Consider the following 15114-nt stretch of genomic DNA (forward strand, 5'->3'; position numbering starts at 1 on the left):
TAGCCTGGCCAGGCAGAGTGGCGGGGGTTGGGGTGGGGTCTCACCCCAGGCTGTGCAAAGGCCATGCTGCTTGGGGACATGGCCCTGGGGTCAGTGACATAGGCTGGGGGCAGGCAGTGCAGAGGCTGAGGGGTGTGTTTCTCTGTGTCCTAGTGGAAAAAAAGGGCAGTTGTTAGTTTCACATTCTAGGGGTGGTTGGAGGTCAGCACGGCATCCTCTCCACCATAGCCTGAATTTCCAGGCCGGTCTGGCGTCTCTGACATGCGTTCTGTCTGGGCCTCAGGCAAGCTTCCATCCTGGCTCTCATCTATCCATGAGGGGACACTGCACAGGGCACCAGGGACGTGAATGGAGAGAGTGCCTCCCAGCCCTGCCCTCTGGAAGCTACTAGAAGACTCCAGAGGTCACCACAGGAGGGAGGGATTCCCCAGAGGCTTAAACAGCTTTTGGGTCTTCACACCTCTGGGCAGGCTGCCTACCTGGCCAACCTGATCTCATGGCCCCCAGACAGGGGTTTGTACCCAGCCTCGGACTTGACCACCCCATCCAGACTGGGACAGCTCTGATGAGACTGATGGAAGCGGCTTTTGGGGAGAGACCTGGCACACTGCCAAGGCCCTCCAGAGGCACCCACTAGCTTAGAGAGGGCTACCACCCCCCTGCCCCCAACCAGGGGCCTCCTCTGTGGAACTCCACGCTGTGGTCAAGGCTGAGGAGGGGCGGCTTCTGGACTGTGATGAGACCCAGCAGACCCCCAGAGGGAGGAGGACCTTAAGATAGTCCAGCCCACCTAGCAGTGCCCCATCCCTTCGTAGCTGTTGTAGCCCTGAGTAGAAAAGACCAGGCTTCTTCCTACACACACACACACACACACACTCAAAACATCCTTCTGGAATGTGTGTGAAGTGTTAGTCACTCAGCTGTGTCCGATTCTTTGCAACCCCATGGACTGTAGCCCTCCAGGCTCCTCTGTCCATGGGATTTTCCAGGCAAGAATACTGGAGTGGGTTGCCTGTTCCTCCTCCAGGGGATCTTCCCAACCGAGAGATTGAACCTGGGTTTTCTGCATTGCAGGCAGATCCTTTACAGTCTGAGCCACTAGGGAAGCCATCTGGAATAAATGCCCTCAAATGAAGCCTAGGTGTCCAGGGCAGGTCTCTCTCACAAGGAGACCTCTATCCATGTCCTGACCCTCTGAGCTGAGTGACCCTGGGCCACCAGGTCACTAATTTTCTGCATGAGCTTCCTAAGGCCCTCTACAAAGGACCAAGAACCAGCTGGCCTCAAATGACAGACTCTGATCCTCACAGGTCTGGAAGCCGGAGTCCAAAGTCAAGGTTCTGGCAGAGGTGCTTATTTCCAGAGGCTTAGAGGGAAAATCTGTCCCTTTCTCCTAGGTTACAGGGGCTGCTGGCAACCCCCTGACCCTCAACTCTGGTCTGTATAACTCTGTCATCATATGGCCTCCATCTGCCTGTGTCTTCTCTGTGTCTGCATCTCAAATCTCCTCTCCTCTCTCCTAAACATAGGACCTGCCCTAAATTCAGGATCATTTCATCTTGAGATCTTTTTGTTTTTTAATTTTAATTTTTTTTTTAAATATCAAAGCATTTTGTATCAGGATATAGCCAATTAACAGTGTTGTGGTGATTTCAAGTGAACAGCAAAGGGACTCAGCCATACATATGCATGTGCTGTGTGCTTATCGCTCAGTTGTGTCTGACTCTTTTGATCCCATGGACTCTAGCCCTCCAGACTTCTCTGTCCATGGGGATTCTCCAGGCAAGAATACTGGAGTGGGTTGCCATGCCCTCCTCATTCATATGCATGTCTTTATGTTATTAAAACTGAAAAGGCTGATTTTCAAAGAAGGTCACACTCCCAGGTACTGAGGAATAGGACCTGGACATATTTGGGGAGGATTATTCAACTGACTCTACCCCTTGAGCCTCTTTTGTCCCTTAGGTAAAGGGGGTAGTGGAGCCCTGAGGAGATGCAGAGATGGTCCCAAAGCAGTGTGTGCAGCCCAGCACAGGGCCCTCCGGAATGCTGGTGGCCAGGGAGAGGGAGATGGACCCTAAGCGGTTGACTTTGAGTTTCAGGCCCCCAGGCTGGCAGCACGATGAGGACAGCTTCCTGGGATGAGGCTGTGATCCTCAGGTGAGGAAGGAAAGAAGGGAGTGGGGAGCCAAGAGCAGGAACATTGAGTCAGATCTATGACGGGGGTGGGGGCACTGGGCACCTGCCAAGCCAGGCGTAGCTATGCAAGTGGGGCAATCACCCTGTGATCGCCGCCCCCTCAGATGTAAGGGAGCCCTGGGGGAGGTGTCTGGAAAGCACACAGCCATTCATCCAGACATGGAAACATCCAGAACACCATCCACAGTTTGGGGCTGTCTGTTTATGTGAGAGTCTTTCCAGTTAGTTAAAAGTATTTGTCCTCATTTGTCCTACAGTTGTTTTCCAGCAACTTCTTTCAATTTCTCTTTGAAGGGGGCAGTGGGACCCTAGACTCTGCCCCAGGGCCTCAATTCGACTATTAAGTCAGTACAAGGTTAGAGTTTAACAGAAGCCAGAAAATTGACCGCTGAGGTTGCCAGAAGCTGGAGTCTGGGCCGGAAAGACCTGCGGGTTTGTGATTTCACCTTCCTGGGTAACCTTGGCCCCATTCCCACATGGGCAACATCAGGAGCCTCAGAGGAGGGTCCTAAGGTCCTTGCTCCCCAGTCTAAGCCTGCTCTGTCAAGGAGGACACACCAGAGTCATGCTCAGAGGTCTCTGTTCTCTGTTCATACCCACACCTGCATGGGCTCCTCTCCACCAGTCACCTGATGCAGGGACAAGGATGCTGTCTGAGGGTCACCTGTGCAGAACCCCTGCGTCTGTGTTAGGAGCCAGGTCTTTCTGCTTAAATGGACCTTCCCAGTCCTTCCAGCCTTCCTGGTAACTTCTATGAGCTCCAGGTTACAGATGAGGAAACTGAGACTCAGCTAGTAAGTGGAGGGGATTCAGGCCTGAGTGTCCTGGCTGCCTGGCCTCGGCTCCTGACCAGTGGCAGCTGAAGAGGGGCCCCAGGATCAGGTGCCACCTTGGCTAAGGGCTCCCGGGGTTGGTGGTGTGAAAGCAAGTGTCAGCTGCCTCCATGGGGCAGAGTCCTGTGAAGGGGGACTCTAGACACAGATCGTGCCCTTGGGGCATCAGGACAGGACATCGCTGCTTTCAGGACTGGGGAAGTGGTGGGGCTTACAGGACTGCCTATCCCGGGGCTCACTTCCACCTTCCCCCTCCCACCTTCCTCCTCTGTCCTCTGGCCCATTTGGGTTTGCGTTGCTGGGTGCCCTGCCCTCACCCACTCACCCCACACATGTATCCTGACACAGATACTGCTCAAATCACCATCAGGCCTCAAGAACACACGTGATCCTGGGAAAGCCAGACCTTTCCCTGGACACCGGACGCAAGCGCCCCAAGTCGGCCTGGCCCTGCACTCTGCTGCTCCCTTCCCCTTCTGCAGGCTGCCCTCCTGGGAGGGGTGGTAGGTAGTCTTTTTACTCCCAGCCGGGGAGGTGGCCTGCATGTGCAGGCCCAGCACCCTGGGGCCTTCCTAGCTCTGAAACCCTGAAGGTCCATCGTCTCAAACTGAAGCTATCCCCGTCCCCCTTAAATCCGGCCTCTCCCAGTCCCCCAGCCCCTTTGGCCAGATCAGCAAGAGCTGTCTCCGGCCCCACTTGGTGTCGACTTCATGTTTTAACTAATTTAACTGTAAATTTGAATGAGCTACGACATTTTATGTGTTTAAAAATTATGTATTATGTAAACATGTTCTTTTTGTAATCAAATTGATCACTATGAAAGCACACAGAGTATAGACTAAAAACCCCCTTTCCTCACCCCATCCTTCATCAGCTCCAGAGACAAGTATGTCCAAAGCTGAGCGCGGATCCTCCAGATGGCTTCTGCTTACACACATGTGCGCCCTGCAGATAGGCTCATTCTGTAAAGAGCTTTTGTCGTACAGTAATATAATAGACATTCTGTGTTGCTGCATGTCAATTTGTCTTATCATTTTAATGACTATTAAAACTTTTTCACAGTATGTAGTTTATCAATTCCCCTATTAAAGGACCCTATTAAGGTTATTTCCAATTTTCCATTATTTGAGAGAAAGAACATGCATGTCATGCCTTCTTTTTTGGTACCTGAGAGTATTTCTATATGCTCCATATCTTGGAATAAACATGCCAGTCAAAGGTATTTACATGTTATGTGTGGATAAACACCGAGAAATTGTTCTCCTGAAAGACTAAGCTAGTCACCACCCCTATCTCATTGTGAGAGAGTCCATTGCCTCACGCCTTTGGCAACACTCCATGGCACAGGACTCTTCATTTTTACCGTTTTCTTGTGTGAGTTGCATCTCCCTGATGACTGTGTGGCTGAGCCTCCTTTCCTGGTTGCTGGCCGTTCACAGTGGCCCATCCTCCTGCAATCTCCTAGTAGTTTACTTGTCTTTTACTTATTCCTGTGTAGGTTTTGCCTCCTTTTCAAAAAAACATAAATGTACATGATTTTAAAAATTCAATAAAACAAAGATATCACAGGAAAAGGAAGTCTCCTTCCCACCCTGATGCTCGGACTCCTGCCTACCATTCATGGCTGAGGTCCCCATGGGCTCAGCTGGGCAGGACCAGGCTTTTTGGGACTCAAAATCCAGAAATATTTTAATTATAATTTCTTTTATAATCAGAAGAAAAAAATAAACATATAATAATGAGTCCAGCCTGGATCATTTTTGTCATTTTACCAAGGCAATTAATTACAAAGCATAATTTGAAATAATTTTTGAAGGAAGCAGAATTCATAAGGCAGGCCTGCCTACCAATGACAGCCACTTACCAGTTTCCTGAGCATCATACCAAAAATATTTTGTGTAGAAGTTTTTGGAAAATGTTCTATTATATCCATAAATAGCATGGAGAGAAAATTCATGATTCTTTTCTACCCCTTTAAGAAAACTTAAAAAAATTTTTTTAATTTTATTTTGGACTATAGTTGATTCACAATGCTGTATTACTTTCAGGTGTCCAGCAAACAGGTATGTTTCAAGTATTTACTTACAAATGGTTTTTATTCTTTTTTTATACATTGTTTTACATATAGGAAAATAAAGGAAATAGTAAACCCTCATGACTAATACCCAAGATTAAATACCGTAAGTCCCCTACATACAAATGAGTTCCTTGCTGAGAGCTTGTTCAAAAGTCCAATTTGTTCCTAAGTCCAACAAAGTGAGCCTAGGTACCCAACTAACACAATCGGCTATATAGCACTATATTGTAACAGGGTTATAATACTTTTCCCACAAACAATACATACAAAACAAACACAAAATAAAGAAAACATTTTTAAATCTTACAGTACAGTAGCTCAGTACAACAGCTGGCATACAGGGGCTGGCATTGAGTAAACAGGCAAGAAGAGTTACTAACTGGAGGAGCGAGAGGAAGTGGGAGATGGTAGAGCTGAAGGACGGTCAGCAAACAGGAGATGGAGGGCAAGCTACAATGTCACTCATGCCTCACATTGCTGGAATGCACATTTGCATCTTTTGAAAGTTCACAACTTGAAGTTTCATATGTACAGGACTTAATGGGAATAGGTAAATGCAATTTTAACCGTATTTGCTCTCAGCTCTTTTTTAGTCAATAAAATAAATGAAGCAAGATGCGTGAGCTAATCCCCTGCTGTGGTTTTCGTCTCCCCCACTCTCCTGCAGTTGCTGTGGGCTGCCCTGAGTGTGCTTGAGTTCAGACCACGAACAGTGCGCTGAATCCTGTGGTCTAGACTCTCCATGCCTGCAGAATGGGCCACGCCCGCCTCCTGGGATCCTTCCCCCTCTCCCAGGACACCTCCTCCCCCAGGCCCCAGGCTCCCACTTCACCCGCTGCTCCTTCCCAAGGTCCTCACCCATTACCCCTCATCCTCTCAGCTGATTCTGCTGGAGGCCTAGGCTCTGTCCTTCTCAGATCTGTTTGCACCCTCTGGGTGATCTTATCCAGTTTCCAGGCTTCAGTCCATTTATTTGCCAATTGACATCCAAATTAAATATCTCCCTCCAATACTCTGACCAGATTCTACCCCCATACACCCAGCTGCCCATTGGATGTCTGGTGAGCATTTCCACCTGAGGGACCAGAGGCAACTCACGTAGTCCCTTCCTTCTGCTCCCTCCAGATCTGCCCCATCTCGGGCCATGACCTTGGCCTCATTCTCGATTCCTCTCTGCATGTCCCACATCAGCATCAAAGAGCAAGTCCTAATATATACCCTAAAGTATATCCAGAATCTGACCACTCACCACCTCCACTGCTGCCATCCTGGTCTGAGAAGCATCTGTAGCCCTGTGACGTATTATTGATACAAAAGGACTCTCTTGTTCATTGTCTCCTTCACTAGAATATAGCTTTCAAGCAAGCAGGGGTATTACCAATTTATTCTTTTTCTTATATCACCTGCACACAGAACAGTGCTGATACATAGACATATTCAGGAAATATTTATTAGATGGATGAATATTTTAATAATCAGGCTTATTTCTGTACTTTATTCTGTTGCATTAAATGCATTGACTGTTCTTGTACCAATACTTCAGTCTTCTAGTTATTTAATTTTAAAGCATGTCTTCGTGCTTGTGCTGAGTTGTTCAGTCGTGTCTGACTCTGACATCCCATGGACCATAGGCTGCTAGGCTCCTCTGTCCATGGGATTCTCCAGGTAAAAACACTGGACTGGGTTGCCATGCCGTCTTCCAGGGGATCTTCCTGGCACAGGGATCAAACCCACTTCTCCTGCATCTCTTGCATTGCAGGCTGATTCTTTACTGCTGAGGCACTGGAGAAACCCTTAAAGTATGTCTTGATAAACAATAATTCCTATCCCTATGGATTATTACCCTTTCTCAAATTTACTTTGTTATCTTCATACATTTCTAATTCAGATGAACTTTAATGGAGCCACCTAGTCAAATGTCCCTGAAAATCCTGTTGGTGCTTTGATTGGAATTCCATATACAGACTTAGAGATCGACTTGGGAAGAAACAATATCTTTGCTGAAGGACATCTCCCTGCCCCAGAGCATTAAAATGTCTCCATTTACTCAAGTCTTTTAAGTTTTAGAGTTTTCTTTATATCAATCTTGCCCATTTCTTGCATTTTTGAGAAAAGTGCTATAGATCAAAATGCATTTTTTTCTTTTAATTCGGTAGTAAATTCACTGTGCTAATATTTAAGACATGTGCATGTCAGTGGAAACTGCCTAAGTACCCACTGAAAAGTGAATGGATAAAGATGTGGTACATATACACGATGGAATACTACTCAGCCATAAAAAGAATGAAATAATGCCTTTTGCGGCAACATGGACGGATCTGGAGATGATCATGCTACATGAAGTAAGTCAGAGAGAAAAAGACAAATACCATATGGTATCACTTATATGCGGAATCTAAAACGTGACACGAATGAATGTATCTATGGAACAGAAACAGACTCACAGACGTAGAGAACAGACTTGTTGCCAAGGAGAAGCAGGGTGTGGGAAGGGATGGACTGGGAGTTTGGGATTAGTAGGGGCAAACTGCTATGTATATAATGGATGGACAACAAGGTCCTAACTATATCCAATATACTGTATTCAATATACTATAACTATATTCAATATACTATAACAAACCGTAATGGATTTAATCACTTTTCTGTACAGCAGAAATTAACACATTGTAAATTGACTATACTTCAATAAAATAAATTTTTAAAAGACACATGCATGTGAAGATTATAAAAAAGAAAGACAGATCTTTATTTTTGTTAAGTTTTGAAATAGTTTCTCTCATAAAAAGATTGCATTTTCCTTGAGAGTTTGGGGAAAAAAAAACAAAACCCTCCCCGTCCAATGGTTAAGACTCTGTGCTTCCAATGCAGGGGCATGGTTTCAATCCTTGCCCGGGTAACTAAGATCCTACAAGTCAAAGAAAAAGAAAGTTTGGCAGATCTTTTCTGCAAGACTGCCTGGGCCAACTATCTTTTGAAGTGTAGATCAGTGACTATCTTTTCAATTTGTTTACTTATTTTCTGGCTGCACTGAATGGCCTTGCACCAGGAAGTGTCCTCAGTGACCCTTCCTGGGTCTGATCCCCAGTTGCCCATCACACAGTCATTCCTACACCCAAAATAGAGTTCAGTCCTCAGCACTTTCCCGAGGACAAGACACCTTTTATTACACTTTAAGAAAACTTTTTTGTTATGGAAATTTTCAAACATACAGAAAAATGGAGGGAAGAATCATGAATCTTGCTAATCTGTGGCCAGTTTCCATTCCACCTGAAGGCAAAGAGGAGCCTCTTTTGCTTTCCTGAAACCTCTGCTAACAAGAGAGCACTGTCCTGGAGGACAGCTGGTGGAGCCACACTGAGAGTCCACCACTCCAGTGGCGAGGGGGTTATGGGGAAGAGCGACAGACCTGGCAGCTGAGAGAAACTGGCCCCAAAGATCCCAGAGTCTGCTGAGCTGCTGTGTTCACCATTTGGGATGGGTTTTGTATCTTTCAAGAAGTCTCTCTCCTTTTAAATCAAAATTTTTAAAGTGGAAATACAGTTGATTTACAATGTTGGGTTAATTTCTGCTGCACAGCAAAGTGACTTAGTTATGAATATATATACATTCTTTTTTAATATTCTTTTCAATTGTGATTTATCACAGGATATTGAATATAGTTTCCTGTGCTATAGAGTAGGACCTTATTTATCTGTCTACACATAATAGTTTGCATTTGCTAACCCCAAACTCCCAATACACCTCACCTGCCCCACATCAAAGACCCTCTTACTATTAGGATAAAACCTAAACTTTCCAGGTGAACACTCGAGACCTTCAACCAGCTTCCCTTCCCTGAATTCTTTCCTGTCTTTTTTACTCTTTGCAAATATAAAAGCCCAGGGACACACCCTTGCCCTTCAAGTGAAGATTTTTGAAGAAATCACATAACATAGTGGTCAGGATGGTGCCTCTGGAATAGGGTCTGCCTGCGCTGCATCCCAGTTCTCTCCTAACCTCTCTATACCTCTGTTTCCTCATCTGGGAAGTGGGGATGATCATTTCTGCTTCGCAGGATTTTTGAGAGGATTTGAGGGGTTCGATGATAAATGTGAAGCCACAAGAACAGGCGCTGGCACATGTGAAATACTTAATAACATTACCAAAATGAGATGAGACCGAAAGACTACACACCAGCAGCTGGTGGTAACTGTGTCTGAGCGAAGACATACTGACTACTGTCTGTAGAGAGTGGGCTATGGTCAGGGCCAGGTTTGGCTCCTGGCCACACTCTCAACCCACTATGTGACCATGACTTTGTCATGCGGCCTTCAGGGCCTCCAAGTTTATGTCTATAGCAAAAGATGCTTGAATAACCTGTCCCTTTTATAGTTCTTTAGTCTGAAACCTGGCATCTCTCTGTAGCAAGAAGTTCCCACCCCACTGTGGCCCTCCTTCGGCCCTTGGGCTTATTTTTAATTAACTATCAGGAATGCTTACAGGTCAAACATGGCAATGGCAGCGGCTCCCCTCTGAGTTCCCCAGCCTGGCCTCCACCCACTACCTCATTCTCCCTCTCACGCATCTCCAGCTCACTGACCACAGGCTGTCAGGTGGGGCGGCTGCCCCTGCAGTTCAGCAGACTATGAGCTGGACAGTTCCCAGGGCGCTGGCAAGCAGGGCCTGGGAAGGCTGCTGGCAGCTAAGGGTGGGCAGGGCGCCTCTTCCCCAAGAAAGGGACATGGTAGAGCACCTCTATTTGGGGAGCAGCCCCTTCCACCTGAGTTTCCTCCCTCCTTCTAGACTTGAGATACTGAACCCCCCAAGCACCTGAGGCTCCAGGTGCCCCACGATCCAAAAGTTAGTCTGAAGCCCTGGTCCTAAACAAACAGGGTCTCCTCTGAGCCCTCCTTGGATGGATCCCTTTGTCTTGGGGACGCTGGACGTCAGCTGTCAGTCTCGTGAAGTAAAGGGATAATAACAACTGTGTGCCAAGTGTTCGCCTCACTGCATTGAATGGAGAAGACGGGTCACGTGGCAAGAGTGGAGAGAGTTGGGCTGTATCTGCTCTGTCACAGATGGGGCAGGAGCCAGGGCAATGACCATGGGCCCAGCTCCCCGAGGGACTGGCATCTTGAAGGCCCATGACATCCCTGCCAGATGAGCCCTCGATCTGCAGAAGGAGGCACAGAGGCCAGAATGGACAGGATAATGGAGCAGCCTCTCATCCACCCCCCACCCCATGTGGCCCTGACACTCATCACTATCCGCACCCCTGGTCTGTCTTCCAGGGCATCTTCTCTGTACAAGACCACTATCAAGGCCTCAAGTGGGCACCAGGGAGATGCTGGCATAACCCATTCCCAGGCAATGCACATGATCATGGGTGACCGGGAAGCATCTCAGGGCCACAGAACAGAGCCTCTCTCTGTGTTCTCTCAGGTGATGGAGTGGCCACGGGTGACACTCAGCCCTCCCTGAGCAGAGTTCAACACAAGGTTTCAGCCTCATCTTGGGACCCTGGGAGGGTCAGTCCAACTGAGTCAGGGCGGAAGGTCCTTTGACATCCTATAGAAGCACACGCTTCCCTAGAATGCCCTGGACTGGGCTCTCCTCTCATCACCCCTGGGTAGTGAACAGTGATGGTCGTGAACACCCCTGGCATCCCAGCTGCCAGGCTTCAGGGTTTAGAAAGCTTGGTCATCAGCTGTGGCTTGCAGGGCACTCAGGGATCCATCTGTCTCTCCTGAGCTCTTTGCCATAAAGCCTGCACAGCTCCCCTAAGTTTTGCATTGCATTCTCCGAGCAATCAAGATCAGCCCCTGAAGCAAACAAACTCCATATTTGCATTTAGGCATATTAGTAGACACCTTAGCACCTAAGCCCACGCTTTGCTTACTCTTCCTGCCCCAGAGTTGCAGCATCCAGTGTTAAGAGTCAGATGCACTTGAATTTGAATTCCACTGCATGCCTTTGGACTAGTTACAGAAACTTTTCCAAGCTTCAGTTTTCATATCAGTAAAGGGGGAACAGTGGGTGTGTCTCTTATAAAGTTTACTATGATAACCAAATGGAATAATGGATACAAAGTTACATGCACAATGCCTGGCTCATTACATTTAAAATATTATTATTTGTATTTATTGTTCCTTCTCTAGCATCCATCCAAGTAGTGAAATAAAGAGAACAGCTTCAATTATGCTTCTGGTAGCCTATATTTGTAGAATGATCTATTTTGTAAGTTACACATTAATTCAAGGCTTCATTAAGTAGTTCAACGCCTTGGGCAAGAGATTACTTATAAATAGTGTAATATTTAGTGGCTCCTGAGTTTTGCAGTCAGACATTATTAATGGTCCATGACTTAGAATCAGGATGAAGTTTAAACACCTACCCCACCCACTCACACCCCTATGTGCACACACACGAGCATACACACATGTGCACACATCAGACGATGGTGAAGATACCTCCAAAACCGTGCTCTGAGCTATGCTTACAATTATTTTTTGTAAAAAGAAGATCATAACGAAAGGTGAAGGAAACCAAAATTTTCCATTGTTGCTTATACCTGCTGCTGCTGCTGCTGCTAAGTCGCTTCAGTCGTGTCCGACTCTGTGCGACCCCAGAGACGCCAGCCCACCAGGCTCCCCCGTCCCTGGGATTCTCCAGGCAAGAACACTGGAGTGGGTTGCCATTTCCTTCTCCAATGCATGAAAGTGAAAAGTGAAAGTGAAGTCACTCAGTCGTGTCCGACTCTTAGTGACCCCAAGGACTGCAGCCTACCAGGCTCTTCTCTCCATGGGATGTTCCAGGCAAGAGTACTGGAGTGCGGTGCCATTGCCTTCTCCATGCTTATACCTAATTACTGTCAAACCATAGTTTTGGGACACCCTTTGGCAAGTGAATTTAGCCCCCAAGGATAATTTGCTGAGTCTTTCACTTAGCAAATGAATTAATAAATTTCTTGTAGATAATTTAATCATTTAGGGAATTTAGGTAGAAAAAAAATGATAGTTATTTAAAACATCCAAGAGGGACAACCAGGCCTTCATCTGTTTGGGGTGCGTGTGGGTGTGGGTGTGGGTGTGGGTGTGGGTGTTTTGCCGCCGGCAGGCTACTTGAGGTCAGAGTTGATAGAAGAAACAGTCAGAGGAAGGTTGTCAACACAGTCTCATGAAGTATCCCTGACGCAACAGGAATGAAACAACCTTGAACAAATCAAGGGCTTGGAAGATGGCCCAGGCCTTCAAATTCTATCTTAGCTGAAGCTAGTTGCCCTGCATGTTTTTTTGTTGTTTTGAAAACAGAGGTCTCTGGGATGATCAGAGGTCTTGGTCTGCAAGCCCCTGGCAATTCTCTGAGCCTAGAGACCTTGCCCTGCACCACTCCCCTCTCCCGACCAGCCCTGTTCCTCCCCCACCAGCACTTCCCAGCAAGCCCTGTCTGCCCACAAACAATTCATTTGTTTCTGGGTACAGTACATTCCCTGCTTCCAAGATAAGGCACAAGAAAAGAATCTTCTAGCAGAGGGCATTATGGTTTTGCTCTTTGTAGAGCACACAGCAAGGATGTTGCCATGGAAAACACCAGACTTTGGATCCCTGTTCTGGTGCTTGGAGCTCCTGGCTAATGTTTATCGCTCTTTTATTCTCTCCGCATCTCAAATCTCTCCACTTCTCCCCAAATCACAGCTGGCATAACCCTTAAAACCCATGCTGTCAAACTTGACTCCCTGGGATAGCGAGGTAGAGGAAGTAAAAGACTGGCCACGGCACCACAGTGGTGATCCAGGGCGAGGCCAGCCTCCCCTCCTCGCCCAGACCTTCTCTGCTGCCTCCTGTGGCATTGCTTCTTTATCACCACAGTCCACCACTGCGTCCAGTGACCCAGAGCTGCAAGCCGTCCCGGCACCTGGGCTCTGCCTTGCCAGGAACACTGAAGGGATTCAGCTAGACATGTAGACCTAGAGCCCAGGTGAGCAGGGTGTCCATGCTACAGGTGCTTAGCGCACCCTTGAGTTGTTCCTGTTCTGCTTTGTAAGAGGGCAGCAAGCGACAAACCCAAGCTGATGTTCTCAGACAGCAACCCCACACTGTATCCATCTGCACCTTGGTCCAAGCACTCCACCCCGTCACCCTGGGATGCCCAGAGAGCTGGGCCCTCATGCACCTGCTGACCTTGGGTCAGGTGGTCCCCCTTTTCCCATCTGCCTTATTGGAAGATGAAGCAGTGGTGAACAGCTTTGCTGAGAGGTCATAATCCTGGCTGGCAAGGCCCTGGGGGTGGGGGGTCTGGGTCTGTGCTGGGTGAGGTGCTGCTCAAGAGAAAGAGGAAGCCAGGGCTATACATGTATTAGAAGAATTCCAGCTTCTTTCCACTTTGCCCTGTGAGTCTCCAAGCACAGATTTGATAGGGTCTCACCTCCCACGAACCCCAAGTACTGTAGGGCAGCTAGAGAAACGCCTACCAACCTGATCCCAGGGCTTCTCCGTGTCAGGGCCCTGGAGCAGCCCTGACTTGGTACCTGACTCTGGACACACCACCCTTGCTCAGGGCACATGTGAACGTGCCAGCTCCAGAATGGATATGGTGACAGGAGTTTCCCATTACAGCCAGCTGCCCGCTTCCCCTCACCCAGCCATTGCCATGACCTCCTCAAGCAAGGACACAGTGCTGAGCACCTGGCATGTCATCTGGAGCCAGGTGCTTCCTGTCCATCCATCCTGGGGACCATCTCAAGGTCAGTGTCAATGCAGCCTCTCACAGACAGGAGCAGGGGGCTCAAGAGGAAGAGCAGTTAGCAAGAAAGGTGTGGCAGAATTTGCATACTAGGAGAAATTAGAAAGGATGGCAACCATACCTGCCTATCAGGGAGGTGTCGCCGTATGAGGTCTGGGGGCCTGGACAGGTGTGAGAGCAAATAAGATTAGGACTGAGAGAGAGAGCTCTGAGAGTGTTAGAAGTTTGAGGTTAGAAACGGCAGGAGGATGGAGAGGCAGAGGGGAGCAGAGCCTGGCCATCCTTCCATCCCATGACATCTGGGCACCGTCAGGTCAACATTCCTGCCCAGAGCCTTTCCATCTTGCCTGGTAGTGCCCCCCAACCATCCCTCCAGGGGCCATTATGCCCAGGCGGCACATTTGCACGCCTTGGTTAGAAACTGCTCAGCTAAAGAATGGACTGTTCTGCCCCACCGATCTGATTTTCAAATCGCTTCTGCCTGAACAGAGCCCCAGCCAGCATCTGGTTACATTGGGCCCCCAAGGGCCAGGCGGACACTGAGATTAGGAGGGAAGGGGCACACACCCACCCTGACTCCCTCCTCCCCATCCCATGCCACATTCCCATTTCCCAGGACTTGCATTTTCCTGGAAAAGGTTAAGACATTTTCTCTGCAGGAGAAGACGTGGAGAGGTCTAGGAAGACTGAGGCGCCATGAGAAGAGAGGGCAAGATCCCTGCTCTGGGGGAGGGGATGGATGCTGTGGGCACCGGCGGAATCTAGGTCCCTATTTCTCACCCCAGCCGGCATCTCAGACTTCTACCCGGGATGAGGAGAGCTGGGCGAGGCGCCTAGTGAGCCTGGGACTCTCCCTCCATCCGAAGTCCCCACCAGCGCCTTTCCTGATATGGCCAGCAGAGGGCGCAGCTCACCGTCATCCTCCCTGAGCCCCATCCGTCTTACCTGCAGACAGGTCTGAAGGATGATTGGCCTGGGGAGGCGGTGAGCTCAGAGCGTGGGCCGGCTCATCTGCACACACCTCCTCCTGAGATCAGATGCCCTTTCAGAGTGGGCAGGCAGGGCTAAACTTCCATTTCCTCTGAGAAAGGGAAATGGAGGGGCTTGCATGCTTTTACAGGAAACTACAGAGACCCACTCCAGTGTTTTTGCCTAGAGAATCCCACGGACAGAGGAACCTGGAAGGCTACAGTCCATGGGGTCGGAAAGAGTTGGAAATGACTGAGCAACCAATACTTTAACTTTCACCGAGAGAACAGGCTCTCAGGTGTAAGGCCCTTG

Source organism: Bos mutus, chromosome 2 (assembly GCF_027580195.1).
Source record: "Bos mutus isolate GX-2022 chromosome 2, NWIPB_WYAK_1.1, whole genome shotgun sequence".
In the NCBI taxonomy this organism is placed as follows: domain Eukaryota; kingdom Metazoa; phylum Chordata; class Mammalia; order Artiodactyla; family Bovidae; genus Bos; species Bos mutus.